We start from the raw sequence: 16,127 nt of genomic DNA, 5'->3' as shown, positions 1-16,127 counted from the left end.
CTTGAATTAATCTTATTAAACAACATAAAAACAGGAATAGAAATGAAATCTTAACCCCCTATTTTGTTTAGCTTCCAAAATAGTAGTAATTCAGAGGAAATAAAGTAAGTCCCTAAAACAAATTTACAAGAAACAGCATCAGGACATTAAATAATATGACTTGTAAAACCTAAAATAGGAGCATATTACTTCACTTATTTCTCATGAAAATCTATTGAAACTGACTTCAAAGGCTGAACCACATATCCTTGACAGCCACTAGGGGCCTGTTAACATAACCTCTGCTTGTTTTCTCTCTTATTATTTTTGCAATACACTTATAACTGGAAGTCCCCAAACCTTGTAATTGTCAGCTAACTTTTGGAAAATGTGAATGGTTGACCAAGAATTTAAAGGGAAGGCCCCTCCTACCTCCTCTGAACTTTGTGGTGGTCTTCGGGTGCAAGATGACCTAACTCGAGCAATCCTCAAAGATGAGCCAAAGAAGAAAATAATCGTCTTTTCAGGAAAGGTTTCTTTGTGGACAGCAAAGGTCTCTGAGAAGGATTCTGTATAATACTATCTCTTTTTCCCAGAATTTATTGGTATCCATCCAAGATTTTTCACTAAAAATTAACATCCTCTTATATACAGATAGGTTTGATATCTGAGCTCAGCTGGCCCAGCCTATTTTTGCACAAAGTATATTAATATTCTTTCTATGCCTTAGACACTCTTATTAATCCAGCACAATTTCTTTTCTTCCTGTGTCTACTTTTCACAAATAATCACAACCAACCATAGATAGCAGATATTCCTAAAAGTACACAAAATATCTAATGCACATACAAAGCTATTTTGAGCTCAAAATTGCCTTCAAGAAGAATTCAGATTCTAAGCATTGTAATTTCTGATAGAAACTTCCATGCATGCAAGCATATTGTGTTAATTATTTTCTATTCTGTTTGTTTATTGATGCAGCATCTGTTGCTATTGTTACTCATGTGTGCTGTCAAGAGGCTCAATATGGAAGGTGGAAGAATGTCTTGTAGATGATCATGCCCAATGGATGGGGCATAGTATGCTACTAGTATTACCTCTGTTAACTCAGAATACTAGTCTGCTCTTTTTGAGTAATGTGATTAGTTCTCATCTACTGAGCTTCAGCCAGGTACTGGCCTAAATACTTTACATAAATTTTTGCATTTAAACTTCACGGCAACCTTTGAAATAAAGATGTCAATTCAATTTTACAGATGAGAAATGGAGGTTCAAGAATATTCTCTGGAATCACACAGCTAGTGAGAGTTGTGACTCAAGTGTTTATGTATTTTCTTCTAAACCCTAAGAGTAGGACTAACATCACAGGGCTTCAAATGCCCAAAGTGGCCATTTTGTTTTATCTCCTAAGAAAAGGAATTACCAAAAAGACCCCAATAACTTCCCTGTAGCAAAAATAAAATAGTAGTTCAAAGCCCAATGTAAAAAAAACCAAAGTCAGAAATAATATTTTCCCCTCTCACTTTGCTGCCCCCATCAGCAGCTTGAAAAGACCTTTCCCGTGGGTTTTCCTGGAAATATTTATACTCTCCAACTCTACTTAGAAGGGCTTTTATTCTACAATATTTGGGCAATATAACTATAAGGTAAAAGAGATGACAAAATTCAAGAGAACTGAACTTTATAAAAAGTCTCTTTCTGAATTGTTTTAAAATACAGACAATGGGGCAGCCCGGGTGGCTCAGCGGTTTAGCACCATCTTTGGCCGGGGGTGTGATCCTGGAGACCCGGGACCGAGTCCCATATCGGGCTCCCTGCATGGGGTCTGCTTCTCCCTCTGCCTGTGTCTCTGCCTCTCTCTCTCTCTCTCTCTCTCTCTCTCATGAATAAATGAAATCTTGAAAAAAAATACAGAAAATGACTGAGTTTGCTTATGGGAGAACAAGATTTTTCTCATCTGGAGAAATTATTCTCAGTCCTTTTCCTATAAAGGAAAGGGCAACAATTCAAATAATTCCTGAGGCTGAGTACAAAACCATAACCAGGAGAAATGCAGAGAGGCTTTTACAAACGTCTGAATTAAATCAATGATCACATTTATTGCACAGTGTTCTGCCTTCCTTTCAGTGACATCCCTGTCCCCTCAGCATATGGTATGGACCAGTCACCATATCCCTTGGAGCTCAGAGTCACTAAGAAAATGAACACTCCATCATGTCCATCAAAATCATAGAACACCAACACTAAAAGAGGCTACAGAGGTCTTGATTTCGGCTTTTTCAAATCTCCTTGCCCTGGCAACTCATCCCTCACCTTGTATTTTATAGATGAAGAAGGGTGATATGACTGTTGTCTTGCCAATAAATGGTGATATTAGGACTCGAAACCAGGTTTCTGAATCCCCACTCCTTTGTTCATACCACGACATCAGAGGACTTCACTTTGCATCCTGGCTAACTTCTTAAAAGTGGGTGATCAAATTCTCGAGGCCTCATGTTTCCCCATCTGTAAAATACAAAGAATACTGGTACTTGCCTCACAGGTTTATTGTGAGGCTTATATGAAAAGATGCCTGAGAACGGCTTAACAGAATGCTTGATACGCGGTGCCAATTTAACAACAATTATTATTATCATTATTAATGCAATGCTTTATAAATCAAGGTCTTATTCTCCAAGATGTGATGTATATGGACTTTAAAAATTGCATTTACTCTTTATAAATGCTCAATTTTTATTGCAAGTGAATTAAGGTCAAGTGTAACATAATAGAAATCTATATATAATTATTCCTCTTCTTTACCCTTCTTATGAATTAATATGTTACATGATCAGAAGAAAGAGTTCCAGATAACCAGAGAAGTATTTGCAGTAGTTCACAGCGGGAGTAGAAAAGCTCTCTGGAAAATGGTCTAGCCCATCCCCCAATTTACCATCTGTTTCAATTGTGGACCTCATGTCAATCGTCAGCATCTCTATTTGCTCATTTATTTATTTACATCAGAAATATGGTGATCTTCTTTCACTCCTACTTTCTCTCTTTTTTCCCAACACTTCTGGCTAATCAGTGGCTTAGTCTGTAAGTTTTATCACTGTACTCTGCATCTAATCTATCTTTTATCTCCATCCCACCAGTGACATGTTAACACCCATCACCTGTCATTTTAATTATAGAAGAATCTCTGTAGCTCTCCCTGCCCACTCCCTACCTCCCATTTTCCACACTACCACTGGAGGAATTTTTCTAAGACAAAATATAAGATAGTGTTACTAGCTGTTAAGAATCACTCAGGGGCCCCAACTGTCTGCAGAATAATGTCTAAACTGCTTGGCAAGATAGTCAAGAAAAAAGCCTTCAGCCTCAACTCCCACCAATCCCTACCCCCGGTTGTATGTCCTGGACATACTGAGATACTTGCAGTTTCCCAAACATGCCAAATGTCCAGCCTTTATTCTTTCTAACTAAAGAGCTCTTCTCTTGGTAATATCTTAATGCTCGACTACTATTTGTCCTCACAATTCAACTCAGGTTCTGTCTCTCTGAGGACAGCCTTCTCTAATAGGATCCTATCCTCACTTGCCTTGTCTCCTAGTCTTGAATTTTACACACCTCTATTATCATACTGTAAGGGAAATTTTTACTTGTCTCTTTCCTCCATTAATTGGAACTTTCTTGGCTAGAGGGTTGAAGTTTTCTCCTTATTGGAACCCTCATGTCTATCCAGATATAGGGCAAAGAGTAGGTACTTGGCAGATTTACTTTAATGGATAAGAACCTTCCTCACTTGTGACTGATAATCATTTGTTGCCACATGATACTTCATTTGGTCAACAATTTTCTGAGATGGAACTTTGAAGGAAGCTCATGTGTCCTTGGTTGTGGAGTGGGTTCTCACAACCGTAAAACAGGGTGTGCACAACCACAACTCTAGAGTCCTTTAATCTGGCCTGGCACCACCCTACATCTTTCTTTCCAAAGAATATGTTGGACCTTTAGATATGGTTTCTATGTAAGATGATTAGAGCCCAACATGATGTGACACTCTCTCAACTTCCATTCCTCCATCCCAGAGTCATCAGTGGAATTTTGAAATCTTCATGTAAAATATAGGATGAATAATTATAAATACTTTTCCACATAACAACTCAGAATTGTAGGTGAGGGGTAGGGTAGTAATTGTCTATAATATGAAATATGGCTAGTTCCACAGGCAAGCATTCACATGTTCACAGCTTTTTATTTTTATTTTTATTTTTTTTATTTTTTAAAATTTTTTTTTAATTTTTATTTATTTATGATAGTCACAGAGAGAGAGAGAGAGAGGCAGAGACACAGGCAGAGGGAGAAGCAGGCTCCATGCACCGGAAGCCCCATGTGGGATTCGATCCCGGGTCTCCAGGATCGCGCCCTGGGCCAAAGGCAGGCGCCAAACCACTGTTCACAGCTTTTTAGAAATTTATTGGTGGATAGGACCACATTTTCTCAAAATCTTCAAAATAACAATATAATAATAAGTAATGTTTATGTGCCCAGCGTTATTCTAAGTTCATTACATGTATTGAATCCTTTAACCCTCATGGTATCAGTGAAGTGACTATCCTTATTACCTCTATCTTAGGGATGGGAATTGAGGGACAAAGGTGATAAGTTATCTGTTTATGTTCATATGATTAGTCAGAGTAGAACCAAGATTCAAACTCCAGAGCGAACAGCTGCAAGGTTCTGACACACTTTTATATTTTGAACTGTATTTTCTTTTTTAGAAATATTTAAGTTGCCTATAAATATTAAATTTTTAGTGATACATTAAAAATTAGAAACTGCCTATGCTTTAAAAATACATTTTATTGCAGTAAAAGCATTATGTCCAATAAATACATAGCTGATATTCTTAAAAGTCTTGTTCTACAATTAAAATATTTCCATAGTATCCAACCATGTGTCTTCAAGCCCTTTTGCATGGTCATATTCATTGTCTGCTCTGGGAACAAGGAGGTAGATATGTGGCTCCAAGCCACCACTTCATCTGAGTGGGATTTGAGACCCACACAAGGAGAGACTAAAGAAGGATGAAAAAGGATATATCCTACTCTATCCCTATTTCTGCAAACTACTCATATAGAGAAGAAGAACATTTAAAATTCCTTCAGACAAATTAATGGTAGGCTTCCTTTAGAAACTCTGTTGCTGGCCAAGAATCTGTATAGGTTTGTATAGAGCTGAAGGGCTCATAAAGATTTTCCATTCATCATCAAAGATGTAGAAAATGCTTAACTAGAGGAATGGGAACAAAATTAGCCTCAAATTCACTCTTTATCTTTGGCTTCAATTCACTTAAGTAGAACTATTTGTTTTCTTCAACCAGATTAAAAGTTCCTCGAATAAGGAAACTTTTCTTCTATTTATTTTCTCTTGCCTTCAGAACATGGTACAATGGAAAGCACATGGATTGTACTTAGTGAATAGGATTCAGGTGAGACAGACACCTCCTTTCAAGATCCAAAATTTCTCTGTCTGAAAGAGTTGTAGAGAAGATGGTTTCTAAATGCTCCTTTACAAGTAAGTATTTTGTTTTTTTATGTTATCATAGAGTCATTATTGCCATTATATCTTTGGAACCTACTCTTTATTATCCTAATACCATAATACTCATTCCCTGGAAGACAAAGAAATAGTGAATGGTGATCAGACTCTGAGGCTAAAGACTCAATTATGCAGATTGCTGGTGGCCTCCCAGATGATCTTTCTGGCTTCAGTTTTGGCTTTTTAAATCCAATACCCATATGGAAGTCAGAGTGGTCTTAAAAAAGCAGAAATATGATTGTTTTAGTCTTGTGCTTAATACCACAAAGTACCCTTGTATCAAGTCTAAAGACTTAATGAGGATTACAAAGGCCCTTAGGAGCTTTGTGCTCTGAGATACTATACTGTACTCCTGCCTCCCTTGACTACCTCCAGAGGAATTAGGCCGTCTGTTACATGGTACTGCAACATCGTGTACATCAGTTGTGAGAGGTCTTACACATTGACTATTGCTTGCTGCTGTAACAGTCATCCCCCAAGTTAGACTACAGGCTTCATGAGGGCAGGAACTATATTTGCCTTTGCTTATCTTCTAATTATTTTCACCTTAGATGGTTCACATTTAGCTCAAAAAATAATTGTTGAATGAATAAATGAATGAATGAATGAAAAAATACCATACTACCATTAACTAGCCAGTATGATTTTTATTCCTACCAGCAGGAGAAAATGTTTATCTACCCAGGATGACACAACCACATATGAGTTAACTTTTAAAATAGCTTTTACTTTTTCAAAAGGGAGATTAGGGAGCATTCTTATTTTAAAATAGAGATAATAACTCCGTAAGTTTCTGTGTCATACACTTGACATTTTACTTTTTTCCTAAAGTCTGTCCTTTATACTACTGTGCAATTTCAATATGATATATGATAACATATTAAACCTTTCCTTAGCCAGGTATCCAGCAATTATTCATTTAATATGCCAGACATTCTCTTAGATGTCAAAGAAACCAAGATGTAGAAGGTAAGACTTCTTTTTTCTAGGAATTTGTACTAAATAAAGGAGACAGGCAGATAAACACAATAATACTCACATCTACTAAATACTGAGTACACACTTTGTGTGGTGGGTATATGCTTTTCTCACTTAACACTTACATGGACCTTCCAAGGTAAATTAAGAAAATCAAAGGGCAACTGGTCAAAGGCCACTCCACTAAGAGCTGAGTTAGGATTTAAAACTAGGACTGTCCAATTTCAGAGCTCACCATATCACATTATGATACAAAATTTTAAGTACTCTAAATCCAGACCTAAACACAGGAGGCAAGATAGGAGATAGGAATTTTCCCACAGGCAGAGAAGGGAAGGTCTGTGTGCATTGTGCACTCATATATACAAATTGGGGCTTTAGAAGAAAAGATATTTCAGCTATGGAGAGAAGTTAAATTCACAAAAAAAAAAAAAATTGGTTAAGTTCCCAGAGGAATGCCAGAGCCTCATAAGGTAAGCTAAAAGTAATTAGCTGTTACTGGTGAACTGGCTACATACAAGAGAGTGGCAAGAAATGGAATGTCTCTCTGATTAAAAAACAAAAACAAAAACAAAAAAACTTGTACTTTGCCTTACTGGCAATGGTATTTTAAGTAGGCACATGATGGCTGGATTTGAATTTGTATAAAAGATCATTAGCTATTTACAAAGGATTATTTGGAAGACAGAAAGACTGGAAGCAGAGACTGGTCCAGACAACAGCAAATAAGGATTTGAACTAGGGAAGTATTGTTGGAGCTGGAGAAGAGGTCACTAATAAGAATGTTTAAACGAAAGAATCAATATGGGTGTCTGGGTGGCTCAGTTGGTTAAGCATCTGCTTAACTATGATCCCTGGGTTCTGGGATGGAGCCCCCTTGGGCTCCCTGCTCAGCAGGGAACCTGCTTCTCCCTCTCCCTCTGTTGTCCTCCCCTCATGCTTGCTCTCTTTTTCCCTCAAGTAAATAAATAAAATCTTTAAAAAAAAAGAGAAAGAAATCAATAGAATTTATGAATTGAAATTGAACGTGGGCATGAGTATTTGATCAGTCCAAAATTATAGTTTGGCAATCTGTTGAATTTGGCCCTCTAGCACATGCTGTCTTGAGTAGCTACTGAATAAAACAATAACTAATTTTCCTGGGCACTTAGTAAGTGCCAGATATAATTTTCAGCAATCACAATAAACTCACATGCTAGGTATTATCATTATTCCTATTCTGTAGCTGTGGAAGTGAGGCACAGAAAAGATGACTTCAGAAGGACATAGAACAATGGTAATGAAGACTGTGAGGCTCTGCCCAGGTTCCCCTTAGGACCAGGGCATATTCCCCTAATGGCAGGCAGTGCGACTGCCTGAAAGCTCTCAGCTCTCAGCCCCTTTAGGAGAGCCACATTGCCCAAAGTCATAAAGCCCCTTCCAGGGGGGCAGCCTACAACCGATGATTGACAAATACAGGATTACAAAGGCAGACTCTCTTCTTCCCAGCTTCAGATAACTCTGAAAGCTTGTTCCAGCTTTAGATCCCCATGTGATTACCTCTGATAAGAGAATGCACACAGCTCGACTTCTTTTTTTGCCCAATCTCGCTTCCTGCCCACGGTGTTGGTCTCAAGAGCAATCCTTAATAAACACCCTACAAACTAATCATTTCAGAATCTGCTCTCTGAGGACTCCCTTCTGAACAGCCACCAAGTGGCAGAGCTAGCATTTGAACTCCGATAGATGGCTTACAATAGCCATGGTTTTAAACACTTTTCTATATAGCTTCGTGAAATCAGAGACCCTAGGGGCAATACTGAGTACTGCAAAAATGATTCATAAATGGACACATTTGACTTTTTTGTATTATTTCATGTTACAGAACAGTCACTCAATAAAAATTTACTTGAAATGAAAAGAAGAGAATTGAGAAGAGGTTAAACCAGGCATTGTCAAATCAAATAAGGAGAACATCTAAAGAAGGAACTAGTCAAACGCATCAAATACTGAGGAAAGATTAAATGGGATAAGGGTTAAAAATTGTCCATTGGCTTTGGCAATGGAAATTTGAGCAACCTGACTTCTGTTGGTGTAATGCAGGTGTCCGCACATTGCTGCACTGCAGAGAGAATGGAGAAGGAATGTAAAGATGATTGATTGTAAACAATACTATCAAGGAGCACAGCTTTCAAGGGAGCCAGGGTAGAGTCTTGATGTTTTCTAACATTGCCCATCTGTCAAGGTTGAGTAGGGTCCACTTCTACTGCATACACACAGGAAATCCAGAGTAATAAGGTTTGCAATAAGTCTTGAGCAAACATCCAAGACTCTGGGAACACCCATTCACATCACATCTCCTTTCTCAAGAACTGGAGGTTCCCAAAAGTGAATTCTCAAATCCCACACTGTGATGTGGTCAAGCCGCGTGCTTAGTCACTTCATACCCGGTGTCCACACTGTCGATTTTTTGGAAGCCAGAGTTTTCCTTAACGTCTTGCCCTGCCATTACACAATGAAGAGCGCCAGGAGCTGTTTCAGGTAAGAAGTTCCTGACCTACGGCCACAGGGGTGGGTGGCCCCGGGGGAATTAACCACAGAGAGTGTTTCCCACGAACCCACAGAGCACAGAATCCACGTTTGAAATGCCTGTGTTGCTCTGTGCTTGTTTCTTCTCAGCAGAGTGCAGTACCAAGCATTATGTAATAGAGGCAATAGCAGCTAAACTTTAAAAAATAATCTCTGTGGTAAATTTGAAAGTGAAATGTTGAAGACTGGAACATTTCAGATTTTCCACTCAGTGGATTGAATTGCCAGATACTTCAGTATCACTTTCTCTCCATTTAGCTTTGGAAAGCAGAGATCAAATGCATGACCTTGCAGTCAATTTCCACATTCTGGAAGGAATGGACTCCATGTAGGCTTGAGCTGGAGACCAAGCTGTGAAAAATAGCACTATGCAGATGCAATAATGTGTTATTGCAATTGTATAAATATCTTCTAGAAAATGGGATTTTTTGTTAGGATAATCCATGTAAATTCCCAATTCACTGTAACCAGGCTGAGAGATTACATGTCAGTGGTTTAAAAAAAGAGTAGTGTGATAACTGTTAATTCATAAATTATAAATCCTCCTTTGGATTCCCTTTTGAACTATTGTAGCAGGGAAGTTCATATTACTCTCTTTCAGGAAACTGGATGGTCTGTTTGAGCCTCCATGTTTCTGGAAAAAGTGAACAAATGTAATCCAGGCTTTAATATGACACCTTCTCCTCAGTGTCATGCAAGAAGGGTTGAGGCCTCATGCCACCTAGAACATTCAGTGAAGGACCCTCTGTCCACTATTCCTAAGGCAGGTGGCCATACATCACCACAGACATGAATGTGTGCACATATGTATATTTGTGCGTCTGTACATATGTATGTACATGTTGGGGGGCGGGGTTCTACCCTGAGGACTGGGCCTTGACCTTCAGTGTCCAGCATCTCAAGAGCTCCATGCAGCCATTCCCATTTGAGGTCACACACATAATCTAGGCCCTACGAGGAGTCCCACTATAAGAAAACTAGTAAAGTATAATCTGTCCCAATCTCTGGAGAAGCTCTAAAAATAATAAAAATATTTTTCCTAGTTCATTTTACTTTCAACTTTCCCAATCTTTGAAACTTTCCTTTATAAAGATTACACCAAACACTCAAACACTCCCAAAAAATACCCTAGGAATGGGTGAGAGATAACTTCTGGGTACCCATCAACTTTGTCTTTTGTCAATAGCTAATATGGCCAACCTTTCCCAAGCAGAGGCATGGAAACACGAAGTTTAAAACCCTTTCTTGGAACGGAGTGCTGAAAAATGGTGAGTATGAAGCAAATTTGGTATCTAAGCTGTACTGTAGAGGTGCCTGGGTGCCTTAGTGGGTTAAGCATCTGCCTTCAGCTCAGGTCATGATCCTGGGGAATTGAACCCATCTGGCTCCCTGCTCAGCGGGGAGTCTGCTTCTCCCTCTCTTCCCTGTTCATGCTCTCTGTTGCTATCTCTGTCTCTGTCAAATAAATAAAATCTTTGAAAAAAAAATTAACTGTACTGTATCCTCTCCACCCCCCAGCCCTTATCATATCGGTATGTGAACATGTTTCTGACAGATGAGGCGTCCAGCGGAAGAGGCATCCATGTGAGGTCTTGACCTGCAGTGCCTCGCTCTGGACAAAAGCAGCTGGCTGGAAGGCAGGACTGTCACGCAGTCTTCTGAAACAAAAGCAGCGACAAAATCCTGCTTCTGCCTATTTAAAAGCTATTCTTCTGATTTCAAATGATGGTACATAATTACACCTTTCCCCAAATGTATTGACATCAAATACGTTGACTGAAAGATAAATACGGAATGGAATGTGGCTTTTGCTGTAAGACATAGTAATTGAGGTATAAATTCTAACAGAAACATCATTGTTCTGTTTCACTAAATGTTAATCCACTCTTTCAACATAACAGAAATTTAAAACCAGAATGTTTTCCAATTTTCATAGAAAGCACAAAGGGAGAACCAAGCTGAATAATTAATATGTTTAGAAACTGGAGGTTAATGGGGCATCTGGGTCGCTCAGTCGGTTAATCTTCTGACTCTTGACTTTAGCTCAGGTCATGATCTCATGGTCATGAGATGGAGCCCCACGATGGGCTCAAGCTAAGCCAGCACCAGCATCGAGTCTTCTTGTCCCTCTCTCTCCCTCGACCCCTCCCCTCTTGCTCAGCACGCTCGTTCCTGCCCATGCGTGCTTTCTCTCTCTCTTTCTAAAATATATTTAAAAAGAAAATCTTTTTTAAAAAAGGAACCTGGAGGGACACCTGGGTGGCTCAGTGGTTGAGCATCTGCCTTCAGCTCAGGGTGTGGTCCCGGGTTCCTGGGATCAAGCCCCGCATCAGGCTTCCTGCAAGAAGCCTGCATCTCCCTCTGCCTGTGTCTCTGCCTCTCTCTGTGTGTCTCTCATGAATAAAGAAATAAAAATTTAAAAAAATTAAATTAAAAAAGGAAACTGGAAGTTTAAAATGAGTCTTTGGAACTTTTATAATCTCATTTTTAGTTCTGTTCATTAAATTCAATTGCATCATTTGTCTTTCTATAACTTGCCCTCTATTTTTGTTGGGTTTTCCCTCTATTGACAAAGTACTCTCCTTCAGGCTCTGAGCTTCTCTTTAAAGTTTCCCTTGAAAAATACCTTCTTCAAAATATATGGTCAGGAATATCATCCGTGTATTCATTCTACAAATTGGATACATACATGAAACATGTAGACATATATTATCCTAGCATTCTTAGAATTTATATTAGGGGGAGAATGGATGGAAGATAGGCGATCAATAATAAACATAATAAATACATAAATTATATGGTATATTACATGATGACAAGTGCCACAGAAAAAATACAGCAGGGTCAGCAATACTGGGAAACTGGGAGTGGGAGGGCAGATTGTAGTTCAGGGTAGGCTTTGAGATGGTGCTATTTAGGCAAAGAATTGAAGCAGGTGCAAGTACAACCAGTTGATTGTTTGGAAAAGAGCATGAATTACTGCAGCTGCCTCCTGCAGAGCAAGTGGCCAGTGCAAAGGTCCTCAGGCAGGAGATGCCTGTTGACAAGGAGGAAGATGTAGGCATTTAGAGTGAGTGAAGAAAACTAATAAGGGCTGGTGTCAGAGAGATAGAGTGGGGGTAAGGAAGGCCTTCTAGGCATTTTCAGGATTTTGGCATTCATTTGGAGTCAGTTGTAAGCCCCTGAAGGGTATCTAACAGAAGAATGTCATGACCTTTTTTTTTTTTTTTTCATTTTAAGAGGATTACTCTGCTGCTGCATTGAGAGAAGTCTGGGGAAACAGATACAGTTGTGGGGGACTAGTCGGGAGGCTACTGCACCGATCCAGGCAAGGCACTTTCTAGATCTATTCTGAAGAAAGGGCCAACAGGATTTCCAGAGAGGTTGAATGTGGGTATGAAAAACTGGCTGGCTTTCCCCAGTGACTTTATGCTCCACGAATGATGAACACTTCCTTTATATCTTCTCAACTATGAGCAGTTCCTTCTGCTTTAGTATTGCAATCATTTTTATGTAATGCTAACACTCCACCAATATTTTTGTATCTTTGCTGTTTCATCCATAACAGACTTAACAGGAAAAAAAAAAAAGGTTTAAGGAACACAACTGTTTGACAATGGGAGCAGCAGGCCTCTATAAGATGGGATGTCCATAGTCTGTTTCTCTTACTCTCCTTTAAAACAAAAACGGGCAGTGTTTAAACTGTCACAGAACAAATAAAACCCATACGTGTTTCACAATTTACGTAGTTGATTTAATTTGCTTCCAACAATTCCATCAGGGGGTGCCTGGTGGCTCAGTCGGTTCAACATCAGACTCTTCATTTCCGCTCATGTCATGAATTAAGTGTCCTGGGATGGAGTCCTGTGTTGTGCTCCCACTCCACAGGGAGTCTGCTTGTCACCCCCTTCCCTTACCCCTCCCCCTGCTCGCGCACACACACACACACACACACACACACACGCTCTCTCTAAAATAAATAAATAAATCTTAAAAAATAAAATTCCAGGGGCACCTGGGTGCCTCAGCGGTTCAGCATCTGCCTTTGGAGCAGGGTGTGATCCCGGGGTCCTGGGATTGAGTCCTGCATCAAGGCTTCCTGGGAGGAGCCTGCTTTTCCCTCCATCTATGTCTCTGCCTCTCTCTCTCTGTGTCTCTCATGATTAAATAAATAAATAAAATTTTAAATAAAATAAAATTCCATCAGACTTCTGATAGTTACAGCTTTTATTTTTCCTCATAAAACATCAAGACCTTATATTTGGATGTTGCCAGGAGAGAGATGAGAAATCTTGGCATCTGAACAAGATGACTGCCGGGGGAGGAACACCAACCATGAAATGGTCTTGCCAAGTTCTGTGCCAGAGCCAGCTTTATGGATAATGATGACATTACCTACCAAGTGTATAGTTTGCTTCTCAGTTGACTGAGCTGTTTTACACACATTAACCTATGTAATCCTCAAAACAAACCTGGGAGTTATGTGTTGTTGGCTGCATTATACAGAGGAGCATATTGTCTCAAGGAGGTGAATTGATTTCGCCAGGTCACATCACCAAGAAATGACTGAGCCAGGCTCAAAGGTGGGTTCAGAATTTAATTCTCATCATATTTCTACTATGGGGCCTCGGCCTGTTCCTCCTTGTTACACTTGCTGGCTCTTGTGAAAGAGAAGGTGGATCATAAATGAACATTGTTCTATTTCACAGTCTTGCTGAGGATTGGTCTTTCCAGGATCAAAAGGTGGTGGTGTTCAATAAGCTTCTAGGCTCCCTAAGGCCTTGACCTGAGATGTGGACTCAGGATGAAACACTACTTATTCCATCCCCCTCCAGAGGAAAGCCTTCAGCCTCCATCAACTCTAGTGGGAATAATTCCTGCCAGCTCCTATGCTTCAATTGTAGAAGACATTCATTCCTTGCCCCTAAACTGTGTGAGAGAGTCCCTGTCTTAGATATAATTGCTGCTGTAGTTCTTCCACAGGGAGTAAAGATCTATGATGAATGAGAGGACCTGTTTATGAAGTCTGCAGTGCCACAAAGCCCTTTAAGAAATGTTAAATCCTGTTAGTATAAATCTAGAAATAATTTGATACATGTCTCCATTACAGGCTAGAAGAATAAAAAGTCACCATCTGCCTTTCCACAAAATAGTATTAATGGGGCTAATACCACAGTCTTAAATTGAGGCAGCTTCTAAAATTAGGGAAATAGAAGGCACAAAACTCACTCCATCAGAAGTTTATTGATTTTTCAATTAACATTGAAGCTTTGCTCCCAAAAATTTTGCTTACTGGCTCAGACATGAAGCGTGCCTGTGGATAATAATTGACATGAATTGCTCTATTCCATACATCATCCTCAATGTCAAAATGACTGATAATGAGCAAGTCCTAGTTGTTTAAACACTCTTTAACTAAAGTAGCATCATTAGAAAAGATAAAGATAGCACAGCATGAAATTCGTGTGCATTTTTAATGATTCTAGCTTAAAACAAGCTGTGAGAAATCTATTTCTAGGTGAATTTAATTTAAACATAGTAAAGAGGATTATTTACTTAAGAAGAACTAAGCACTTTCTAAAAAATGAAATTTAATTGAGTGTGATTTTAGAAACTGGTTCAAGATTGCCAAGCTCTTAGCCCTCTGACATTTTAGGATGTTTATAATGAAAAAGTGAAAAGAAAACTCACTGTTGTGCTGATATTGGTGCCCACTGGTAAGCATAGAAATTATTTGCTAACTTAACTCCTTTTTGTATTTCCATTACTAAATATACATCTTCAAGGTACTACGTTCATCCATTAAGAATACTATTAAGAAGAAATGCCATTGAGCTTGACTCAATCACCACCTCAGGATTCAACACCTAGTATTTTAGCAACTTTTACTACCTATCTCTGTGCATCTCTTAGGAAACAGAGTTACAGAACAAACCTGGAACCCCTCTCTCTAGTTTTTGGAAAAGTTAAACACTTCCAAAATACTTATTTGGATAGTGAATATTTTATTGATTCATTCCAAGCACCTGAGACATTACCTGGTAAACAGTAGGACTCTCAATAAATATTTATTGAAGGTTGGTGAAATGAGCAGATGTTTTATTTTTCTCACCAACATTTCAACCATTTCACCTAATGTGAATGCTTAGCCAATGCTCAGCAATGAGCTTGGTTCCTAGGAAAAGTAGACTGAGGCAGAAGAACCAGAGACCCAGTTCACCACCTTAAATAGCTGGTGACCTGATAGGGCGGGATGAAAAGAGATGAAAAGAAACCCAGGCTATGAGTAAGCACTGTGTGGTCACAGAAGAGAAAGCTCCTGCCTTCCTGGGGAGCCCAGACAGGATCTCTGAGAGGATAGGATGCTTGATCTGGATCTCCTGAGGGATGTACTGATGAATGAAACCTCAGGAACCAATGATGAATCTGTTTACCTTTTTCTTCAAAAGTCAATCCTCATCATTCCCTAAGAAGCCAGATGCCCTCATACTGAAATTTCAACAGGACTGTTTCACTTGATTCATTGTTTATTGGGATAGGCCTTCAAATAAGTGAGGCATATTAATTGCCCAGCACTGTCCGTGCTCCATGTTGGACGTCTGTCCATGTAGAAGATGGCACAACCCCTGCCCTAGAGGATTCCCACTCTGGTGTGTCATCAGAGCACTGAACGCAGGCCCCTTTACCTGGGCTGGGGGTTGGGAAGGCCTCCCCTCCCACAGGAAAGCTGTGGAAGCTGAGATCTGATAAGCAGAACTGAGACAAACAGGGAAAATGGGAGGGGTCCTAGAGAGGGAAGGACATTCCAGGAAGAGGGAAGGGCATGCGTGAAACACCCACTCCCATAGGATCCAAAGACCAATTTCTTGGGAGCCTTTAAAATGAATGGCTTCAAGAACAAGTGGAAAACAGGTTTTCCTGTCACTCCTCCTCCACTCCACCTTCTCTCCTGCCCCTTCCACGGAGCCTGCACTGACAGGCAGCAGGGAACACGGGCTTTCAGTTTTCCCGTATTCTCC

The 16,127-nt window shown here is 39.6% G+C and overlaps 1 long non-coding RNA gene across 1 annotated transcript in view; it reads right to left on the bottom strand.

The window, feature by feature from the left end:
- Positions 1–16,127, bottom strand: part of LOC129502515 (uncharacterized) — a 74,747-nt gene that overhangs the window by 1,719 nt on the left and 56,901 nt on the right. Inside the window, exon 3 of the long non-coding RNA XR_008662977.1 lies at positions 2,293–2,484. This is a non-coding gene — a long non-coding RNA (uncharacterized LOC129502515). The remainder of the gene's footprint in view (positions 1–2,292; positions 2,485–16,127) is intronic.

This window comes from Nyctereutes procyonoides, unplaced genomic scaffold, assembly GCF_905146905.1.
Source record: "Nyctereutes procyonoides isolate TBG_1078 unplaced genomic scaffold, NYPRO_anot_genome, whole genome shotgun sequence".
Taxonomy (NCBI): domain Eukaryota; kingdom Metazoa; phylum Chordata; class Mammalia; order Carnivora; family Canidae; genus Nyctereutes; species Nyctereutes procyonoides.
This window is presented reverse-complemented; position numbering and strand designations above follow the sequence as displayed.